The following is a 23,865-nucleotide window of genomic DNA, read 5'->3' as shown; positions in this document are numbered from 1 at the left end:
GAAAATGTAATGCGAATCTAATTTTTTAAAAAACAAAAAAGCCCTTGATTACTTTACGAATGTTTTGAATAATGGCAACGGCTAATGGAATCCGGCTTTCAACGAAGGCTTGCCCTCAAATTGCTTCCAAATTGTCCGCTTCCAAATGGTCCAGCAGCTCTCTTTTCTGCAGGCAGCACGTGTCTGGCAGACCTTATTACTGGATGCTCCTGCGTCCTGCTCATTAGAAGTCTCTGTTCGGAGCCTGCGGAGGTGGACATCTTTTCAAACAAAGCAGCTCCGTGGCTTGCCGTGTCATCGCTTTCCGCTCTGGCTCTTTTTGATGCTTTCCTCTGTTCATTTCTATAAACTGAGTACAAGCTGTGCTCGCTTCTGAAGACGCCTAATTGTTTGCTTTCAGAAAGATTCAAGCAACCCCCCCCCTTCCTCAATCCACTGTCCATTTCTCTTGCATAAGCCCCACTGGAACAGAATCACAGCTGTTCAAAAGGATGGTAGCAAATATAGGAAGAGCTCAGATTAGGGTTGCCAACCTCCAGGTACTAAGTATACAATACCAAAAGGGGAGTGGTACCTGGAACACTGAATATGAAGCTAATGCAATTAGCGCAACAAGGATAAGAGTTGCGAAACCTTGTAAATTTGCATAGAGATCGGTTCCCCTGGAGAAAATGGCCGCTTTTGCAATTGGACTCTATGGCATTGAAATCCCATCCCTCCCCAAACCCCGCCCTCCTCAGGCTCTGCCCCAAAAACCTCCCGCCGGTGGCGAAGAGGGACCTGGCAACTCTAGGTCAGATGGATCAGACCGAGTGTCCGTCCTCTCCAGCATTATGCGTCTGAAAGGGGAAGGGCTGTGGCTCACTGGTAGAGCCTCTGCCTGGCATGCAGAAGGTCCCAGGTTCAATCCCCAGCATCTCCGGTTAAATGGACTAGGCAAGAAGGTGATGTGAAAGACCTCTGCCTGAGACCCTGGAGAGCCACTTCCAGTCTGAGTAGACAATACTGACTGATGGACCAAGGGTCTGATTCAGTATAAGGCCGCTTCATGTGTTCATGTGTTCAAAGTGGCCAGCCAGTACTACTGGATTCCCATCTTTTCTACTTGTATCAGACAAAGGGAGCGTAGACAGTCAAAAGCTCATATCCCGAAAATCTTGTTGGTCTATAAGGTGTTGCTGGACTTGTGTTTTTCCTACTTGTATCTGATAAAGGGATCTTTGACTCTTCAGGGCTTATATCTTTAAAACCTTGGTCGTCTCTCAGGTACTACTGGACTCCAATCTTTCCAATTGTATCTGACAAAGGGAGCGTTGACAGTCAAAAGCTCATATTTCGGATTTTTTTTTTACTAAATTTTATTTTAAACTTATATTCAACATACGCATGAAACAAAGCATACATCTTAACATATAACCTAACTACATAACATGCAACATAAGACAGCGCAGCAACTGCGCCTTACTGTCTCCTACATTGACCAACTTTTCCAACAATGACCAACTATTTCCAACAATTCCTATTACTACCTTCCTTTCCAGACTATCATGTTATAATGTTATCTATTTTTTTCCTTATGTGCTGTTATATATCATTTAAGACTAACCATTGAAATTATGTTAAAATCTACTTTATGTGGTAGTAATAAAACTTATAAGGTAAAGGTCCCCTGTGCAAGCACCGGGTCATTCCTGACCCATGGGGTGACGTCACATCCCGACGTTTCCAAGGCAGACTTTGTTTGCGGGGTGGTTTGCCAGTGCCTTCCCCAGTCATCTTCCCTTTACCCCCAGCAAGCTGGGTCCTCATTTCACCGACCTCGGAAGGATGGAAGGCTGAGTCAACCTTGAGCCGGCTCCCTGAAACCGACTTCCGTCGGGATCGAACTCAGGTCGTGAGCAGAGCTTTTGACTGCAGTACTGCAGCTTAACACTCTGCGCCACGGGGCTCGTCAATAAAACTTACGTGTATACTTTACTTTCTTCTATAGGGTCTTGACTATCTATATAAAAACTGTTAAACTATCCATATTACTTCTCCCGGCTATCACGCCTATTTTTTTTTCAACTCTAGTATTTATTATTTGACATAGATTATATATATTTATTTTATGTCTCTCTTATCCTACTAGATAATTACTATGTCTATACTCTTATATCCCGAAAATCTTGTTGGTTTCTATGATAGGGTTGCCAACCTCCAGGTAGTGTATGTATACAAACTCACACCTCTATACCAATAAAGTGGTACAAAAGCAGTATAGGAATAAACTAGACTCTATTCAAACAAAATAGCTGGTTCAAGAGTATGAGAGGAAGATATAATGTACTGCAAAACAACACTCATAAATTGGTTCTTGTAGGTTATCGGGGCTGTGTGACCGTGGTCTTGGTATTTTCTTTCCTGACGTTTCGCCAGCAGCTCATAAATCTCTAGCTCCACTGCAGGCTTGACAGCATTTGTGGACTTGTTGTGTACCTTTGCACCTTGTAGAGGTGGATGCTACGAGAGACTTGCAGTACATTATATCTTGATCTCATATTCTTGAACAAGCTATTTTGTTTGAGTAGAGTCTAGCTTATTACTAACCTCCAGGTAGTAGCTGGAGATCTCCTGCTATTACATCTGATCTCCAGCTGATAGAGATCAGTTCACCTGGAGAAAATGGCTGCTTTAGCAATTGGACTCTATGGCATTGAAGTCCCTCCCCTCCGCAAACCCTGTCCTCCTCAGCCTCCACCCAAAAAAACCTCCCGCTGGTTGTGAAGAGGGACCTGGCAACCCTATTCTAAGATGCTACTGGACTTGAATCCAGCAGATAGCCCAGTGTTACCTGTCAAATTATGACCAGTTCCAGATGTTTCAGGGCATAGATTGGCAGTGAACTGAAATTAAGTTCATACAGAGGGTTCACCCTTCATTTCAACTGGAGAATTAAGTGGCCATTCGGCAAAAATCAGGATGGATTTAGAGTGGGATTCCAACACTTCCCACTGCTCTGGCGAACTGACATACAGCAAAGGTTTGGGAGAATAAGAGAGGGCCCGCCTTGACATTTTTCGGGCATGTTCCACCCCAGAGGAACGACCTGCCAGTAATGAGAGAATGGCAGCGCTGGGTGAAGTGGAACAGAGACGCATCGAGCGCCTTTTCATATACAAATGTATTTCAGAGAGTGTCACAAAAATAATTGGAAAACGCCAATAACCATCGACAAGGCACCGCATAACTGACTGCGGAGGGTGAAAATGATAGCGGGGGAACCCCATAAAAGATTAGAAACAGACTGTTAATCTCTTGCCGGGAGAAGAGAGCTGGTCAGAAAGTTGCTGATTCTGGCAGGGGGAGGTGACCTTGCCTTGACATCAAAGAGAACCGAGGACGTCTATCTGCTAGCGTGGTGCAGTGGTTAAGAGCGGTGGACTCTAATCTGGGGAGAGGAAGGGAAGGTGGTTGTAAGCCAGTTTGAGACTCCTTAAAAGCAGACAAAATCAGGGTATGGAAACCAACTCTTCTTCTTCTATTGGTTTTAAAGAGGGCTCAGTTAGCAGGAAAAGCCAGGATGATCTGAGAGCCAGTGTGGTGTAATGGTTAAGAGCAGTGGACTCTAATCTGGAGAACCAGGTTGGTTTCCCCACTCCTCCACGTGAAGCCTGCTCACGGCCCCACCTACCTCACAAGGTGTCTGTTGTGGAGATGGGAAGGTGATTGCAAGCCGCTTTGAGACTCCTTAAAATGTAGAGAAAGTTGGCATATGAAAACCAAATCTTCTCCTTCTCCTTCTCCTTCTCCTTCTCCTTCTCCTTCTCCTCCTCCTCCTCCTCCTTCTCCTCCTTCAGAAATGCTTCTGCCTACCTCACAAGGTGTCTGTTGTGGAGATGGGAAGGTGATTATAAGCCACTTTGAGACTCCTTAAAATACAGAGAAAGTCAGCATATGAAAACCAAATCTCCTCCTCCTCCTTCTCCTCCTCCTCCTCCTCCTCCTTCTTCTTCTTCTTCTTCTTCTTCTTCTTCTTCTTCTTCTTCTTCTTCTTCTTCTTCCTCTTCCTCTTCCTCTTCCTCTTCCTCTTCCTCTTCCTCTTCTTCTTCTTCTTCTTCTTCTTCTTCTTCTTCTTCTTCTTCTTCTTCTTCTTCGCTTCTGCTGGCCAGGAGAAAGCAAGAGAGAGTGTCCACAAATGGAGCAAATTTGAAAGAACCAGGAATGTTCTGGGCTAGGGCCCCACCCAAATCGACCAAACTAAGAATGGATCAACATCTACAAGGAGAGTTTTTTAAATTGGAAGCTCTTCAGTGTTCAGATCAGTGGCGTCTGCTCAGTCAAAGAGTTTTTTCCACCACGCCAGTTTGGTGATAAACCCAAGAGCCTAATTTCAGAACACTGGCAGCGATTCACACATGACAGATAACGTAGGACTGGGTCTGGGGTCTTCACCCTGTGTAACAGACAGGCGAATTGTGGGTTCTGCTGACCCCCAGGAACAAACTTCCAGGCTGCAGCTGGAGAGGGAAGCAGAAAAGCCACGCTCCACGAAGTCCGCAGATTGTTTTGGTACCTGCCAGTAAAACTGAGGTGCCTTCATGGGTTGTTATAGAGATGTGAAACCATTTATACGGAGCACTTTAGAAAGCCCACTGGTGGTGTAGTCTGGTGGTTAGATCTGGTGTAGTCTGGTGGTTAGATCTGGTTCGAGTCACCACTTGCCATGCCAATTCATGGGATGATTTTGGCCGGTCACTCTCTTTGGCCTCTCCTACCTCACAGGGCTGTTGAGAGCAGAAAGTGGAGGAAGGGAAGGACCAAGCACACTGCCCTGAGTGCCTTCCAGAAAGGGCAGGATAGAAATGTGAGAAACAGAAGCATTTGTTATTAGTAATAGAAGAAGAAGAAGAGGAGGAGGAGGAGGAGTTGGTTCCCCTCCCCACAACAGACACCTTGTGAGGTGGGTGGGGCCGAGAGAGCTCTAAGAGAGCTGTGAATAGCCCAAGGTTACCCAGCAGGCTTCATGTGTGGGAGTGGGGAAAACAACCCGCTTCGCCAGATTAGCGTCCACCGCTCCTATCCACCGCTCTTAACCACTACACCACTCTGAGCACATCCACGTAGCGCAACAGCCAAGCAGTCCTGCAGTTCCATCAGCTGCGTCTGGGAAAACCCCAAATGGTACTATAGGAAGGAGGGGACACGAGGCAGATCGAAGGGCCCGGCGAGACGTTTCCTCACCCCTGCAAGAAATTCTGCTTGGCTTCCCCCGCCTCTTCATTTCCTGGCTGTCTCTGCCGCCGGCATCTCTGATCAAGCATCTAAACTGAGAATGAAATATTAATGTCTGGCCCAAGTTTGTGTGTTTAATAATTTAGGAAGCAGCCCGAGCCGTGGCCAGGGGAGAGGAGGGGAGCGTGTGTGGTGCGCCACACAGGAAGGGATGCGCGCGGTTGTCTGCATACCGAGGGACAGAAAGGAGGCGGGAGAGCAACAGGGCGCCTTGCCAGGCCGTGCGGCTTTGCGGCAGTTTACGAGCAGAGTGAAAAGAAGTCCCTGTTGGGCGATTGAATCCCGTTTGATGCATTTTTATCGATCAACTGGATGCATATTGAATGCACGTCGTGACGTTGACATCAGCTTGCGGTACGGCGCATGGAGGAAAAGACGAAAGACTGTAAAGTCCTGGGCCAGATCAGCACCCCGAGACGATGCCTGCGGCTCCATCAGCGGGGCTGTGGCAAATATTAAAACGTTCCGTTGCCGGAGTCCGTTTGGGAAGCGAGAAATATGGAAGTCAGCCCAATTAATTTATATATTTTGTTTTATTTGTACTTCACATATCCTGCCTTTCTCCACCTATGGGGACCCAAAGTGGCTTGCATCGGTCTCGTCTACCTCTAGCGGAGAGTAGCCAGCGTGGTGTCGAGTGTGGTTAAGAGCGGTGGTTTGGAGCGGTGGACTCTGATCTGGAGAACTGGGTTCGTTTCCCCACTCCTCCACTTGAAGCCTGCTGGGTGGCCTTGGGCTAGTCACAGTTCTCTCCGAACTCTCTCAGCTCTACCTGCCTCACAAGGTGTCTGTCGCAGGGAGGGCAGAAGGGAAGCAACTGTAAACCAGTTTGAGACTCCTTAAGGGTAGAGAAAATTGGCGTATAAAAATTCTTCTTGTTCTTCTTCTTGTTCTTCTTCTTGTTCTTCTTCTTCTTAAAAAAACAACAACCCAAATTCAGCAAGATGAAGCTGTCTTTTGTGACCCGTATAAATTATGCAACATAAAGCACATGTGTGTAATATATTCTGCAATTTTCCCATTGCTGTTTTGCATTTATTTTGCCTGAGGTTGTTGTGTGGGAAGGCCAAGGAATTCTACCGGGCACTCAAATCTCACCCCATCCACTGGAAATTTTTCTGCTACTACTTTGCTATTTGTGAATTCAGTAAGCCATGGTTACATACTCCCAAAGGCGTCTTTGCATTCATGAGGACTAGTAACTCATTTTTTTTAAAATGATATTTATAGGGAACTGAGATCTGTACCCAGTAGCAGAATCTGTGTTTTTTCCTTTTGCCCTGTAGATTTAAGGTATCTGGACGTTACCAAACATAGCTACTGCCCTTCATTCTGGCCATTGAACCCTCCCTTCGAATTTTCTTTCCATTTCACAAAGGTGCCTGAAACATGCTAGCTCGAGATATTTTATCCTTGTGGAACTGAAGTTTTCATCATTCTTCCCTATAAAAGTTGGTGATTGATGTTTCCTGTAAGGTCCGCTTGATCATAGCTGCAAATTCTTCCTGCCACTCTCTCTGGACTCGTCAAATACACACCTCCGTGGCCCCTTTCCCCCGTTCCTTGCTGAACTTTTGGTCTCCCCGGACTTTTATTCAAATATCCAGAGAGACCCAGCTGCCAGCTTTAGGGCAAATATTTTCCCATCGGAAGATTTAGTGTCCGCAGAAGGGGTGTGATTGATTTTACCCAGCGACTTAATTGAAGCAAAATGAAAAGAGAATTTGCAATAAATGAAGCCATTATTCACGAGGGACATGTAGGCCCATGCCCAGCCAGTCGCAGCTGGTAAGTTCTCTGCATTCCACCAGGTTCAGGGTCACTGTAGGGTTGCCAGGTCCCCTTGACCACTGGCGGGGGTGCGTGGGACCAATAAGGTTGCCAGCTCCAGTTAGGGAAAGTCCTGGAGTTTTGGGAATGGACCTGGGGAGGACAGGGACCTCAGTAGGGTACAAGGCCATAGAGTCCGCCCTCCAAAGCATCCTTTTTCTCCAGAGAAACTGATCCCTGTACTCTGGAGATGAGCTGTAATTCCAGGGGATCCCCAGGTCCCATCTGGCGTCTGGCATCTCTCGAGGTCAATGTTGTTAAAAGGCTGCCATGGAAGACAACTTATGAGGCTGGTTGTTCATACAACAGTGACTTCCTTGGCCATGTATGGAGGAGAACTTTAACTTTTTTTTCTTCCTTGGGGAGAATGAAGGCGTGTGACTCACTGAGCTACTCATAAGAACATAAGAAAGGCCCTGCTGTATCAGGCCAAGGCCCATCAGGTCCAGCAAGTGCAGAAATTTGAGAGGTTTCTCTTTCGAAAGGCTCAGGGACTTCCTAACGTCTAGGGAATCGGTCTGAGGAGGCCCTCCGGAGGCGTATTAAAATTCTGTTGCGGTGATGTGAAAAATGTTGATGAATTGATCAATTAATCAATTACCAGCAGCTTCATTAATGGACTGAAAACGACGTTAATCGCTTGACAGGCTTAATTGCAAGTGATGTACTGTTTTCTCCTCCTGCGTTCGTTTTTAGGGGGAATATTCAATGAGATCTTCTTGAGCTGAACATTTCCCTGAAAGGGGTCAGTTGTGTTCAGCTGTTTGAGTGGGCCGTCCTGCAGTCTTTTTAAATCCATAGGAGTTCCTGGGACAGTGGTTGGACCTGCATCTTAGGAACTGAATCTCATGTTCCACCTTCCCTTGTGGACATAATAAATTCCCTTTTACACATTGCGGATATTTCTTTGCATCCTTATAAGAGAGAAAAAAGTATACTTAAGGCACTTAACAGAAGAATTGCTGTAGAACAGAAGTCCTCGACGTGGGAGAGCCGGCTTGGTGTAGTGGTTAAGAGCGGTGGTTTGGAGCAGCGGATCTGGAGAACCAGGTTTGATTCCCCACTCCTCCACATGAGCTGTGGAGGCTAATCTGGTGAACTGGGTTGGTTTCCCCACTCCTCCACACAAAGCCAGCTGGGTACCCTGGGCCAGTCACAGTTCTCTTAGAGCTCTCTCAGCCCCACCTACCTCACATAGTGTCTGTTTTGGGGAGGGAAAGGGAAGGTGATTATAAGCCGGTTTAATTCTTCCTTAAGTGGTGGAGAAAGTGGGCATATAAAAGCCAACTCTTCTTCTTCTTCTTCTTCCTTCCTTCCTTCCTTCCTTCCTTCCTTCCTTCCTTCCTTCCTTCCTTCCTTCCTTCCTTCCTTGCACCCCCAAGTGGGTGGGGTGCAAGGAAGGAAGGAAGGAAGGAAGGAAGGAAGGAAGGAAGGAAGGAAGGAAGGAAGGAAGGAAGGGCTTTTGATTGGCCATTGGAGATCTTATTGGCTTTGCTTATTTTTTTAAAATGTTGTTTTGGCCGCACCTGCCACCACAGCACAAGGATCTTCACTGCATGACTGAAGGTAAGTCGTATGTATGCAAGAAAATGTTTTAAAATAATCTATTGTAAAAGAACCTTTTTGATCCTGTGGGCACCTTTGGAATCCTGACACGGCACGTTGGGCGCAGCCACCAAATGGCTACCCCAGGAGGCGGAGCCATCCCCAAAATGGCTGCTGCAGCTTACCTTCGGTCGCACAGTGAAGATCCTACTCCTGTTTTGGCAGCAGCTGTCAAAGCAACGTTTTTAAAGATCCACACAGCCAATCAAAACTCCAGTGTCCAATGAGAAGCTTTGCTGGGCCAAAACTCCACTCTTTCTAAAAAAAAAGAAAAAGCACGGTGGGTGCCAGGAAAGGTGTTGGCGGACTCCATGGTGCCCACGGTAACCATGATGGGGACTCCTAATGTAGGATGATGGTGAAGCTCAGCTGCTAAGCAGTGCCTCGTATGAATTGTATCTGTCTTGGAACAGGCCCCAAAATGTGCTGCAATGTGCAGGGGCTTCCATGGCAGAGCATATCTGGGTAGACAAGTCAATGAGGAAAGTGCTGTTGTTTTTTATTGTGAACACATGAAGCTGCCTTATACTGAATCAGACCCTTGGTCCATCAAAGTCAGTATTGTCTACTCTGATCGGCAGCAGCTCTCCGGGGTCTCAGGCAGGGGTCTATTCACATCACCTACTTGCCTGGTCCCTTTAACTGGAGATGCTGGGGGTTGAACCTGGGACCTTCTGCCTGCCAAGCAGATGCTCTGCCGCTGAGCCACAGCCCCTCCCCTATGTTCAGGCTCTGCTGTATCAGAATAAACTCTTTGATTTGGCACTAGCTTCTCCCGGCTTGCTCTTTTTGGGTTTCCACTTTTGGTGCCGTCTTCCTTTCCTTTAAAAATAAAATGATGGATTGTCTTCCTTTCCTTAAAAAAGAAAAAAAAAAGATCGGTTGTGATAGATTAATTTTATCCTGCTGTAGTAGCCGAGTGTGTTTTTATAATCCCAGACCACATTCTAACATGAATTAAACTCTTGGCAATTGAGCATGTGCGCATGTGAGAGAGTGAGCAGCTACCTTAGACTGTCAAGAGGGCTCTGTGATGGATAGATTTGTCAACCTCCAGGTTGAGCCAGGAGATCTCCTGGAATTAGAACTGATCTCTAGTTGACAGAGATCAGTTCCCTTGGGGAAAATGGCTGCTTTGGAGGGTGGAGTCTATGGCATTCTACTTGACAGAGGTCCTGCCTTTCCCCAAACTCCTCCCTCTCCAGGCTCCACTCCCAAAATTTCCAGGTATTTCCCCGCCCAGAGCTGGCAACCATAATGATGGGTCAGATGGGACCCATCTCCTCACGAGCAAGCAGGCAGATTTTCTGGATGCATGGCAGCAGCATGATGTAGTGGTTAGTGGTTAAGAACTGTGGTTTGGAGTGGTGGTTTGGAGCGGTGGAGTCTGATCTGGAGAACCAGGTTTCATTCCCCACTCCTTCACATGAGCAGTGGAGGCTAATCTGGTGAACCGGGCTGGTTTCCCCACTCTTACACATGAAGCCAGCTGGGCGACCTTGGGCTAGTCACAGCTCTCTCAGCCCCACCTACCTCACAGGGTGTCTGTTGTGGGGAGGGGAAGGGAAGGTGGTTGTAAGCCTGTTTGATTCTCAAGTGGCAGAGAAAGTCGGCATATAAAAACCAACTCTTCTTTGTCTTCGAGTTGGGTTTTCAACCTCCAGGTACCAGGTGGAGATCTCCTGCTGATAGAGATCAGCTCACCTGGAGAAAATAGCCGCTTTGGCATTTGGACTCTATGGCATTGAAGTCCCCTCCCCTCCCCAAACCCTGCCTTCCAGGCTCCACACCAAAAACCTCCAGGTATTTCCCAACCCGGAGCTGGCAACCCTAGCTTCAATGACTGCGTCCCAGTTCTTTGTCTCCAGGATCCAGAGGCACTGCTCAGCATGCCCGACTTCCATCCCAGATAACAAGGGAACGTTGTTTTAATCTCTAAGCCTGTTGTTAATTGTGTGAGTCAGGGGTGTGAGGGGTGATCTGTAGGGGATAAACAGGTTCTCCCATATTGATATCCACTAAACACCGGGCCCGGCGTGTTTTGCAGTCAGTCTACCGCCTGGTCTCAGATTGCAGAAAACTAGATTATCTTCCCTGTACTGCAGATAAACCAGAGGAAAACAGATGCGTTTGAGGAGCATTCAATATGTTTGTTTAGCATGCCCAGCAGCGGTGCCCTCTGGGTTCATCGGGAGCGCATGTCTAATGTTGAGCGAACATCCGGGAAAGTAGGGTCAGGAAAGGCACACAAACGTTAATAAGGGCTTGAACGGCGGCAGGCTGGCTAAGTAGATTTGTTTTGTCGTTGCAAGATGTTCTCTTGTGTGTCTTTCATCAAAGGAGAAAAAGAACGCATATGCTTGAGAGCGATCCTTGCGTCTTTCTGGGAACCGACCCACAAATACAACAGAGCCGTGGAATAGATTTCCCAGGGATGTCGCAAAATTTTGTTCTTCGGAAGTTCTAAGAATATACTGAACAGCCATGTGAGATTAAAAAAACTAGGTAAGGCCAAGATCAATGCTTCAAAATAAAGTTAAAAAATATATATTACTCCATTTAAATCCCCAAAATTCTCCCACCCCCACGTTTCACAGAGGCTTTTTCAGGGGGATCTGGAATATATATATATATAATATGCCATTGCATTTCTGTGTTTACATAAATAATGGTTATTTAGTTAAAATTTTATAAGTAAATAAAACATTATATTAAAAGTCAAATTACAGGTCGTAATACTTACATACAAAACCACTAGAGCTTATTCGGTCCTAGAGAGTGAATGGTGGAAAACAGAGGAGAGAGGAAAATGTCCCCGGTGGGTAAGAGAGAGAAGATAAAACTGTCCAGCACTCGACAGGAAAAACGCGTAGGGGATTTTGGGAATTTTAACTGAGAAAATATATGTTTACTTTATTTTGTACCATCGGTCTTGGCCTTATTTTTTATTTTTGTTTATTTGTTCGTTTATTTATTTATATTTATTATTTGGTGACTGGTGCGGCCCTTTTATTTCTCCTGAATACCCATGTGCCAATTTGGGTATAAGTGTCCCTCTTTTAGAGACACCTCCTTGCGTCCATGTTCAGTCCCTTGTTGGAACTAAAGACTGAATAAGCAAAGCTTTTAAAAGGACTTGACCATAACTCTGTGCTCTTAGCCAGCTAGCTGCTCACCGAAACCCTGGCTAGAGCCTTTCTCCTCAAGGTGCGCATTTTCTAACTGCAGGGCAAAAGGCAATTTTGGCAGTGCGGGCTGAAGTGATACAGTCCCACGAAGGGAGCAGTTTGTGAATATTCTGAATGCTCAAAGCAGTCATCATCATAATCTAGGGTTGCCAACCTCCAGGTGGTGGCTGGAGATCTCCTGCTGTTACAACTGATCTCCAGCTGACAGATCAGTTTTCCTGGAGAAAATGGCTGCCTTGGCAATTGGACTCCCCTAACACCACCCTCCTCAGGCTCCGCCCCTACAATCTCCAGGTATTTCCCAACCCGGAGTTGGCAACCCTACTATAAACAGAGGACAAGAGCTTTGAGATTGGTCAGAGCCAAGTTTTTGAACCTGTGGGCACTTTTGACAAATGGTAGTAGGGTTGCCAGGTCCCTCTTTGCCACCGGCGGGAGGTTTTGGGGGCAGAGGCTGAGGAACGTGGGGTTTGGGGAGGGACTTCAGTGCCATAGAATCCATAGTGTACCGAATATTCAGGATGGTTGCAAACAAGCCTGTTGGTGGTAGTGCGCATGGTAAATATCTCCAGTAGTGCACTGAATATTCAAGTGCACACACGAAATATCTCCAGTAGTGCCCCAAATATTCAAGATGGTTGCGAGCAAGGTTTTGGTGGTAGTGCACATGCTAAATATCTCCAGTAGTGCGCCGAATATTCAACTGCGCACACTAAATATCTCCATTACTGCACCGATTTATTCAAGTGCACAAGCGAAATATCTCCAGTAGTGCCCCGAATATTCAAGATGGTTGCGAGAAAGGCTTTGGTGGTAGTGCACATGCTAAATATCTCCAGTAGTGCACCGAATATTCAACTGTGCACACTAAATATCTCCATTACTGCACCGATTATTCAAGTGCACAAGCGAAATATCTCCAGTAGGCCCCGAATATTCAAGATGGTTGCGAGCAAGGCTTTGGTGGTAGTGCACAAGTGAAATATCTCCAGTAGTGCCCCGAATATTCAAGATGGTTGCGAGCAAGGCTTTGGTGGTAGTGCACATGCTAAATATCTCCAGTAGTGCCCCGAATATTCAAGATGGTTGCGAGAAAGGCTTCGGTGGTAGTGCACATGCTAAATATCCCTCTCTCCATCTTTCCGTGTTCAACACCCACCGTGGGTTTGAATCCCTCTGCGGGCTACCTCCCTTGTGAGAGGATGACTGTCACACAGCGCCGCATCTGAGAACAAGAAATGCCACCAGAGTCCCTATTGTTGTTCTTTGTTTGTTTGGAGTTGCACTCTACGATCTATCGTGCCCAGCAGAGAGCTTCCCCCAGAAGCCTTTGGAAGCTTTCTTCCTCCTCTGTTTTTGCCGCTGCAGGAATGAAACACAACAAGCTTTTTAGCTTAATGCCTAAAAAGGATGCACCCCTCTCGGGCCGCTCACAACATAATGTAAACAGAAATTAATCCATCTGCTGCAGCTCAATGTGTCATCAGATAGTTATCGGCGGCGTATAATCTCCTCCAAGGAAGATCTTATTATATTAAAAAGGCACTGGCCTGCGTGGTACAGAGACCTTAATAACAGAGTTACCTTTCTGCGAAGATTGCCCGAACCAAAACGCTCGTTGATGCATCGTAAGTGGTTTCTGGATGGCAAGATTATTTCCCCCCGCCCTCCCATTCTTTCTTAAGCAAGGCTTTGTTTCTGTGTTCCTCTTCCCCTGGAGTGCGCTTTGTTTGTGCAGATATTATTGTCTTGTGTTGTTTGACCGAGTTTTAAAAATTTGGATTGGGCTGAGGGCATAACAGCAGTTCAAAAGGAGGGGAGGTTTGCACATGTGCCCATCTACTCGTAGAATCATAGAGTTGGAAGGGACCACCAGGGTCCTCTAGTCCAACCCCCTACACAATGCAGGAAATTCACACTTACCTCCCCCACACACCCCCAGTGACCCCTACTCCATACCCACAAGATGGCCAAGATGCCCTTCCTTCTCATGATCTGGCTAAGGTCATAGAATCAGCATTGCTGACAGATCGCCATCTAGCCATTGCTTAAAAACCTCCAGGGAAGGAGAGCTCACCACCTCCCGAGGAAGCCTGTTCCACTGAGGAAGCCTGTTCCACTCAAAAGTGTGTGTTTTGTCTGTTTGGTATCTGACGAAGGGAGTTTTGATTCTTGTAAGCTTGTACCTTGTGAAAGTCTTGATGGTCTCCAAGATGTTACTCGACTCGAATCTAGCTGTGTTTTGTTTGTATCTGTAGAGCTCCCGCTATGAACATAGGAGTATATGTGGGTATGCAGACTCTCTTTCTTAAGAAGCAAAATGCAGGTCTGGGCAGGTGAAATTCTGTATTTTGTAGGGACAGCATGGAGGCAGGAAAGTGCACGTACTCGCCTCTCCCACAGGGTTCTGGTTTGGGGACAGAGGGGGTCAGATTTTGTCATTGCTGCGACATTTCCCTGATCTCGGTCCCTATGAGTTACAGTTGTTCACTTGCATGGCAGGCTAATAAAGGGGAAAATTTGGGGGCATAAATGAAGATGTACAAATGTGGGTGTCCTGGCCAGGTGGAGACCCCAGCGTGGTGTAGTGGTTAAGAGCGGTGCTTTGGAGCGGTGGACTCTGATCTGGAGAACTGAGTTTGATTCCCCACTCCTCCACATGAGCTGCGGAGGCTAATCTGGTGAACTGGCTCTATTTCCCCACTCCTACACACGAAGCCAGCTGGGTGACCTTGGGCAAGTCACAGCCCTGTTAGAGCTCTCTCAGCCCCACCCACCTCACAGGGTGTCTATTACGGGGAGGGGAGGGGAAGGTGATTGTAAGCCAGTTTGAGTCTCCCTTAAGTGGTAGAGAAAGTCGGCATAGAAAAACCAACTCTTCTTCTTCTTTCAGGGTGCCCATCAAGTGTTTTTAGAAAGTATGTGGGGCCAGGTGGAGCTTTGCCTAGCAAGGCTCCTAGTTGGGTACTAGATATTTGGTTGGCTTTGCAGATTTTTTGGGAAGTTGTTTTGGCAGCAGCTGCCACCATAGCACAAAGAGCTTCACTGTGCGAGTGAAGGTTAGCTGCAGCAGCCGTTTTGTGGCTGGCTCCGCCTCCTGTGGCAGCTGTTGAATTCCAGCTGTGTCAGAATTCCAAAGGCACCTACAGGCTCAAAAAGGTTGGGGACCTCTGATGTTCACGATCCACGGCAGGAAACCATCCCAGCATCCTAGCCATCCTATCAGTAACCCTGTGCTCTCTCAGAGGCAACTGTGGTGATTCTGAGGGGATCAACCACACCTGATCCATGCCTCTGTAATTCTTGGCTGGACTACTGTAATATGCTCTTTGTGGGGCTGCCCTTGAAGACACCAGATGTTTCATCTGGCTCACAGAGCATAGGTCCTGGACGTTTTCCATCATATTATGACAGTATTAGAACTGCATCTACATCTCTCTGTTTTTCTGTTGGGTTTAATTCAAGGTGCTGATTAAAAAAAAACTAACAGCCCAACGTGATCTGGGACCACACATTTGAACACTTTCTTTGTACCAGCCTTTGCTCTCTAATGTACATAAGAACATAAGAAAAGTCCTGCTGGATCAGACCAAGGCCCATCAAGTCCAGCAGTTTGTTCACACAGTGGCCAACCAGGTGCCCCTAGGAAACCCACAAGCAAGACATTAGTTGTATTAGTTCTACTTTCGACAAGACATGTCCTGCCATCACCTTCTCCGCGGCCTTCTTGATTGTGGCCCCGTTCCTTTGCAAAGATTTTCCTGTGTAGATCTGTCAGGTTTTTTTCATGGCAGGCCTACAGACTGGCAGGTAAAAACTGTGTTGTTACAGCGAACATTCTTCTAATTAGATTTTTTTTAATGGTCAAGCATATGCCTACTGTATTGTTTTATTCATGTTGTATGGACAGCGTAGACCGATCTGTTTTAAATGGTTTTGATCACATTAATGGCATGCTGTTAGTGGCCCCAGGCTCCGAGGAGGAAAGGGGGGTAAAAAATATTTTTAATTACCTAAATAAACATGTGTGCCAAAGTATGGTCCTGGACTTACTCAACGGCTGCCAAAACGATGATTGTTAAGAGCTGGAAGAATTCTCAATATCTACTGTTAAATTCTGGCTTCAAAAGAGTTGGCAAGTTGTGAAGCTATCTAAATCGGAGAGACGGTTGATTAAAGAAACCGGTTTTCCCCACTGGTTGCTGGAAGCCCTTTTATATTTTTTGGGAGGGGAGAAATTAAATTGTTGATGTCTATAATTGTGCGTTGTTATTTTAGTGAATGGCACACTACCCAATTTCTAAGGATCCAATATTTATAGAAATGGATGTTGTTGATGTGAGGCTCCAATGGTACCTAGGCCATTTTTAATGCCGTCTTTTCTTTATGTTGACTTTGCAGATTGAACCGTTACAGATTTTTAAAAAGGGGAACTATTTGTGTCCCATGCTTCACCTGATAGAAATGGCGTAATGAGAAATTGCTAGGTAGGAACACATTTCCCCCTTTCCCTTAGGGTTGCCAACCCCCTGGCGGTGGCTGGAGATCTCCTGGAATCACAACTGATCTCCAGGCAACAGAGATCAGTTCACCTGGATCAAATGGCTGCTTTGGATCGTGGGCTGTATGGTGTTATACCCTGCTGAAGTCCCTTCCCTCCCCAAACATCACCCTATTCAGGCTTCACCCTCCAAATCTCCAAGTGTTTCCCAACCTGGAGCTGGCCACCCTATTTCCGTTCCTTCCTTCATGTTCCCAAAGTCGATGCTGTCCTGTTATCCATTTCTTAAGTCCAATTCAGCAAGGAGAATTAGAAGAAGTTATGTTGGAATTGGAGCGTTTTTGTAAACTGGGAGAGCTAGCATGGTAGGGTTGCCAACTGCCAGGTAGTAGCAGGAGATCTCCTGCTAATTCAACTGATCTCCAGCCGACAGAGATCAGATCACCTGGAGAAAAATAGCCGCTTTGGCAATTGAATTCTATGGCACTGAAGTCCCTCCCCTCCCCAAACCCCGCCCTCTTCAGGCTCTGCCCCCAAAATCTCCCATTGGTTGCGAAGAGGGACCTGGCAACCCTATAGCGTGGTGTAGTGGCCATGATGTAGTGGTTAAGAGCGGTGGACTCAAATCTGGAGAACCGGGTTTGATTCCCCACTCCTCCACATGAGTGGCAGATTCTAATCTAGTGAACCAGGTTGGTTTCCCCACTCCTCCACAGGAAGCCAGCTAGGTGACCTTGGGCTATTCACGGTCCTCTCTCTCAGCCTCACCTACCTCAAAAGGTATCTGTTGTGGGAAGAGGAAGGGTTGTAAGCTGGCATGATTCTCCTTAAAAGGTACAGAAAATAGGTATATAAAAGCCAACTCTTCTTCTTCTCCTTCTCCTCCTCCTCCTCCTCCTCCTCCTCCTAGCTCTCCCTCCTCTACTGTGTGGACATACGTATTCATTCTGAATGCTCTAAAGGTCCTGTACCCTGTGGTGAGAGAAGTGGAAAACACTTGGGACAACTTGAGCAACATGTTTGGTGACAGGGTAACCAAATGAGAAGAAACAGCAGCTCTGGGTGCTTGTATAGAAGGAAGTGGGGTGAGATTGGTGATCAGGGACTACCTGATTCTCAGGACCAGAAAGATTTTGGTCTGTAGTTTAGTACCTTCACTCAGATTTCCCACAGTTCCACCCTCCGGTGAATAGCCCTAGTGGCAAAAAAAAAATATCCCAACTTCACATATACGCTGATGGAATCTGAGATGACAGCAACAGACCAAGAAAGGGATCTTGTGGTGGGAGTGGACAGCTTGATGAAACCAAAATGATTAGGGGGCTAGAGCAACTGTCCTATAAGGAGCGGTTAAAACTCTTAGGGCTGTTCAGCCTGGAAAGAAGGCGGTTAAGGGGAGATATGATAGAGGTCTATGAAATTATGCGTGGTGTGGAGAGAGTGGACAGGGAGAAGCTTTTCTCCCTCTCTCATAATACTAGAATGTGGGGTCATCTGCTGAAGGATTCAAAACTGATAACAGGAAATATTTCTTTACACGAAGCATCGTTAAATTGTGGAACTCCCTGCCCTAGGATGTGGGGATGGCTGCCAACTTGGAAGGCTTTAAGAGGGAAGATGGAAGTGGACATGTTCATGGAGGAGAGGGCTATTCATGGCTACTAGTCAAAATGGCTACTAGTCATGATGCATACCTATTCTCTCCAGGATCAGAGGAGCATGCCTATGATATGAGGTGCTGTGGAACACAGGTGGGACAATGCTGCTGCCGTCGTCTTGTTTGTGGGCTTCCTAGAGGCACCTGGTTGGCCACTGTGTGAACAGACTGCTGGACCTGATAGGCCTTTGGTCTGATCCAGCATGGCTCTTCTTGTTATGTTGTTAATAGGGTTGATGCGCCAGTTCTGCAGGGTTCTTCTTCTTCTTCTTCTTCTTCTTCTTCTTCTTCTTCTTCTTCTTCTTCTTCTTCTTCTTCTTCTTCTTCTTCTTCTTCTTCTTCTTCTTCTTTTTTGGAGCTATCAGTTCTCCATCCACCACATGCCACGTTTGGGACCTGCACAAGCGGCCGACCTGCTTCACTCTCTGGGTTTCTTGCACTGTGTCCAAGACAATACAAAACCCAAGACCGCACCTGACACGGATGCTGTAATCTTTTCCTTACTATGAAATTACTGAAATTCACCTCTGAGGTCCGTTCCACTGTTGAAACACTACGTTGTTTCCCTGAGCTCAGATGGAGCGATCCGGCTTAAGCTATTATTAAATGTTTCCAGAAGAACAGGTGGAGATCGGAGCCTCCCTTCTCATGACAAAAGGCACAAAGAGCAGTGAGATAGGATCAGACTCTTTCAGCTTTTCACTCCCTCCTTCTTCTTCAGCTTTTCAAGTGGTGAAGAGGTTTGTGTATCTTTGAGCTATTTACAAGCTGGGGGAGGAAGCCCTTGACTCCTTCCAGAAGAAGAGCAGGGCCTGGTTTTTCTGAAATGAAAACAACATGAATGACTCTTTGGCCTTCGTAAAAACCTGTAATAAAACGTGTGGCATCTGGCATCAATTTTTTTGCTAGGTTTTCATCCAAACATTTTTTTTTTAATTACAAAGCTGGTCGATCCTCTTACTGTTCTTTAATCTCATGGCCAATATTGATGGCCGTTCAGCAAGTAATGTAGCTTCATTCTCTGCTTCCATGGGTTTCTGATTGGGTACCAAAGCAGGGGTAGAGAGCCATTGTGGTGTAGCGGTTCGAGTATCAAACTAGGATCTGGAAGAACCAGGTTCGAGTCCCCTCTCTGCCATGGAAGCTCGGTGGGTGACCTTGGGCCGGCCACACGCTCTCAGCCTAAACCTACCTCACAGGGTAGCTGTGAGGATGAAATGGAGGAGAGAAGAATGATGTAAGCCAGCTTGGATCGCCATTGGGGTGAAAGGCGGGGTATACATGAAATGAATACAAATAATAAAAAATAAAAATTTCCTCCCTACTTGGCCAAATGATCAAATGGAGAAAAAGAAGAAGTAGTGTAGGCTTTTACATGGTGACTTTCTCTACCACTTAAAGGAGAATCAAACCGGCTTACAATCACCTTCCCTCCCCATCCCCCTCCCCACAACAAACACCCTGTGAGGTAGATGGGGCTGAGAGAGGTCAGAGAGAACTGTGACTAGCCCAAGGTCACCCAGCTGGCTTCATGTGGAGGGGTGGGGAAACCAAACCCGGTTCACCAGATTAGAGTCCACCGCTTCAAACCACTACACCACGTTGGCTCTCAGGAGAGAGGAGAAGGATGTAAGCCGGTTGGGGTCTCCGCTGGAGAGGAAGATATACGAAGTAAATAAATAAATAAAGACCAACAGCTTCCCAAGTGCTTCCATACACCCCCTCATTTAGATATTCCTTGTCCTCAGAAAATGGGTCATTGGGATTTTGATTCCCCCCCTGCAGCCAATGATCAAAAATAAATATTGCACATAAGATTTGAAAATGTCAGGTTTCCTACTCTTCTTATGTTTGTTTAATTAATTCATTCAAACCAGAGTACTGCAGGAATCTCCATGGTACAGAAATGAAACATATGGCAAACACATGTATGGCAAGTGAGCTCCAACGGGAGACTCGGTTTTCTGGCTGTCTTCTGTATTTGTCTTCTTGTCTGCTTCTCCTGTCTATCCTATCCTGTCTATCACACCACCACCTCCTCTGGTATACCCACCCACAGAACACTACGATTGTCCAATGAGAGCTTTCTGGTTTCCCTGGCCCTAAGAGTGCCTGTAGGGTTGCCATCCTCCAGATACTAGCTGGAGATCTCTTGCTATTACAACTCCAGCCAATCAGTTCACCTGGAAAAAAATGGCTGCTTTGGCCATTGGACTATATGGCATTGAAGTAGGGTTTCCAGGTCCCTCTTTGCAATCCTAGGCCCCGCCCACTTTCTAAGAACACTTGCCAGGTTGATTTGATCTAGAACCCACTCTAGAAAGGCTGGTGGGCACCATTGGCGCCCATGGGCACCACATTGGGGACCCCTGCTCTAGTACCTTCCTTGAAACAGGGACCTGGCAACCCTACCCATGAAGTAGGCCAGTGTTATCACTTACATGGGGTGTTACGGCTTGCCACAGGCCATCTAAATTTGTGGCTGATATGCCAACATGTGAACAAATGAAGATGGTCGAACCTTTGGTTCATCTGGCTCGATATGGTCTACTCTGACCGGCAGCGGCTCTTCAGGGACTGAAGCCGAGAAAGGCTTTTCCCATCCCCTGCTACCTGAGACCCTTTAACTGCAGGTGGTCGAAACTGAATCAGGGACCTTCTGCTTGCAAAGCAGGTGCTCTGCATTTGAGCCCTGGAAATTTAATCAGGAACTCCCGGGTCTGCCCATATAAATAAAGCATTAAAACAAAGAGCAGGAAGATCTAAACAGGAACTTTGTTGTTAATTGAATTTACAAACCATCTGGCCCAAATTTCTCTGTGCATTAATTCTACTCCTTATCATAAAGAGCACTCAGATTTTTTTAAAATGGGCAGCCATGTTGGTTTGAACGAGAAGAGCAAGACTGGAGTCCAGGAGCACCTTAGATATTGACAAGATTTCCAGGGCATAAACCAGCGTGGTGTAGTGGTTAGGAGTGGTGGACTCTAATCCGGAGGACCAGGTTTGATTCCCCACTCCTCCACATGAGTGGTGGAGTCTAGGGTTGCCAGGTCCCTCTTCGCCACCAGCGGGAGGTTTTTGGGGCGGAGCTTGAAATGGGTGGGGTTTGGGGAGGGGAGGGGCTTCAATGCCATAGAATCCAATTGCCAAAGCAGCCATTTTCTCCAGGTGAGCTGATCTCCATCAGCTGGAGATTAGTTGTAATAGCAGGAGATCTCCAGTTATTACCTGGAAGTTGGTAACCCTAGTCTAACCTGGAGAACCAGGTTTAATTCTAATCTGGACTCTAATCTGGAGTCTAATCTGGTGAACAGGGTTTGTTTCCCCAATCTTCCCCATGAAGCCTGCTGGGTGACCTTCAGCTAGTCACAGTTCCCTTTGAGCTCTCTCAGCCCCACCTGCCTCACAAGGTATCTGTTGTGGGGAGAGGAAGGGAAGGAGATTGTAAATCGGTTTGATTCTCTTTAAAAGGTAGAGGACGTCCGCATATAAAAACCAGCTTTTCTTCTTCTAACATATGAAACCATACGAAGTTGGTCAAATCATTGGTTCATCGGTCCCAGTACGGTCATTGTAAAAATGAAAACAAATAAAATGTAGGATCACTACCATGAGATTCGCTGTTCTCATAATGGAACAAGTGTGAGCCTAAAGCTGAACAATTAGGTATAAGGTATCTGACCAAGAGAGCTTTGACTTTCAGAAGCTTTTACCCTAGTAATCCTGTTGGTCTTTAAGCTCTTGCTCAGCTTTGTTTTGTTTTTGACACTCGGCTTTACAAGGTCAAGCGGCGTGAGCATACATCGCCCTTGATTTCATGTATATTTCATTTTTCTAATTTTTAACTTTTGATGACTTTGAATACTTGAAAAAGAGGCCCGTGTTACCTGAAAACTCACATCTAGCCTTGCAAACGTTAGCGAGCTCAATAGAAAGGTGTCAGCCCCATTTCTTCTGTGTGTTCCTTCGGCTTCACCCAAGAGTAGGGTTGCCTGCTCTGCGTTGAGAAATACCTGGGGATTTGGGGGGGGGGAATCCTTGAGAGGGTGGAGTCTGGGGAGGGGAGGGACTTCAATGGGGTATAATGCCATAGAGTCCACCTTCCAAAGTGGCCATTTTCTCCAGGGGAACTCATGAAGCTGCCTTATACTGAATCAGACCCTTGATCCATCAAAGTATTGTCTACTCAGACCAGCAGCGGCTCTCCAGGGTCTCAGGCAGAAGTCTTTCACATCACCTACTTGCCTGGTTCCTTTAATAGGAGATGCCGGGGATTGAACCAGGGACCTTCTGCATGCCAAGCAGATGCTCCACAAACTGAGCCACAGCCCCTCCCCTAACTCATCTCTGTCACCTGGAGATCAGTTGTAATCCCAGGAGTTCTCCAGCCACCACCTGGTGGCTGGCAACCCAAACTCCAGGGGATCTGAGCTTTGAAACCTAGAGACCAGTTGTAATTCCGGGAGATCTCCAGCCACCACCTGGAGACGGGCAACCCTACCCAAGAGGTCAACCAGCCGAGATGAAATGCGCTAAGACAGTGGCTTACGCCACTGTCCCAGTTCGAGAGGTCAACACACTTAAGATGACAGGCTAAAGAGCCCGGACCTGTTTCGACTTCTCACTCCAACGGGGCCGGGGTGAGTTACATGTTAAATGTGGCACAAGCCGCAGGGCTCGGCTGCAGCTGTTCGGCTTTAACAAAACAGATTGTCGCCTCTCCTTTTCATCTTCCGCGCTTTGCCTGGGGAGACGGCATCACCGGGGAAAATAACACACTGGCGGCGGCGGGATGGGGGGGGGGGTCAGACAGCGAAGGGAAGAAGAGACACCCAGCCCTACCACCAGGTTGACAAATAAATACATAACAATTAGCCAGGGCAATATTAATGAATAATTGATTGCCATGAATAATTGACGGAGGATTTGGACACGGCGGCTGATCCGGGGCCTGTGGGCACTGACGGGGGGTGGGGGAGAAAGCTCTGTCGCCGGTTTCTCTGGGAACACGGGGAATTTAGAAGCAGGGCCACTCCAACTTTGTCGCAAATAAGTCCCCCCCCATTTCCTACTAAGAAAAAGTAGCAGCTATAAATGCATGGTCTAATCAGTTTGTATCATAGTGATTTAGAGTTCGATTCCAGGTTGATGAGCGTAGACCCCAAAGACTAGGGGAGGGAACAGGCAGTGTCCATAAGATGGTCCCCAGAGCATTAATCCAGGCACTATCTGTAGCAGCTGCCTTTTCCCAGTTCATCCGGAGGCTACCCCACCAAATTCCTATTACTCTTAGGTGACCTGGAAACAAACCAGGTTAACCAAAGCAAATAAGTACAAAAACAGACGGTTGTGCTAGGACAGCGATGGATGGAAACGTCTATATTGTGTGGCCATCCATCTCCGCGCAACACCCTACATACAACACTGCGAACACACTGAGCCTGCATGCTTGGTTGGGGGGGCTCCCCATTCATTCATTCAGGCAGTAGAAACCTAAAAGCATAGAGCTGGAAGGGACCTCAAGGGTCATCTGGTCAAACCCCCTGCACAAAGCAGGAAACTTGCAACTGCCTCCCCCCTTACACTCCCCCAGTGACCCCCTGCTCTATGCCTAGAGGAAGGCAAAAAACCTCCAGGATCCCTGGGCCAATCTGGCATGGAGGAAAATCACTTCCTGACTCCAAAGTGGCGATCGCCATTCCCCTGGGCATGCAGGAAGGGGCCAGGAGAGTCAAACACTTACTCAACCCTTCCTTGCCGTCCCTCTCCTGATCTGCGTAAGTTCACAGGATCAGCATTGCTGTCAG

At 46.9% G+C, this 23,865-nt stretch overlaps 1 protein-coding gene and 1 long non-coding RNA gene across 2 annotated transcripts in view; one reads left to right on the top strand and one right to left on the bottom strand.

Moving 5' to 3' along the window:
- The window catches only part of PLXNA4 (plexin A4), a 587,111-nt gene that overhangs the window by 155,742 nt on the left and 407,504 nt on the right, over nucleotides 1-23,865 (top strand). The window lies entirely within an intron of this gene.
- The window catches only part of LOC130474227 (uncharacterized), a 263,869-nt gene continuing 243,989 nt past the window's right edge, over nucleotides 3,986-23,865 (bottom strand). Inside the window, exon 2 of the long non-coding RNA XR_008933227.1 lies at nucleotides 3,986-4,137. This is a non-coding gene — a long non-coding RNA (uncharacterized LOC130474227). The remainder of the gene's footprint in view (nucleotides 4,138-23,865) is intronic.

The sequence above is a fragment of the Euleptes europaea genome, chromosome 3, assembly GCF_029931775.1.
Source record: "Euleptes europaea isolate rEulEur1 chromosome 3, rEulEur1.hap1, whole genome shotgun sequence".
Classification (NCBI taxonomy): domain Eukaryota; kingdom Metazoa; phylum Chordata; class Lepidosauria; order Squamata; family Sphaerodactylidae; genus Euleptes; species Euleptes europaea.
Note: the sequence above shows the minus strand (reverse complement) of the source record. Positions and strands in the feature narration are given on the sequence as shown.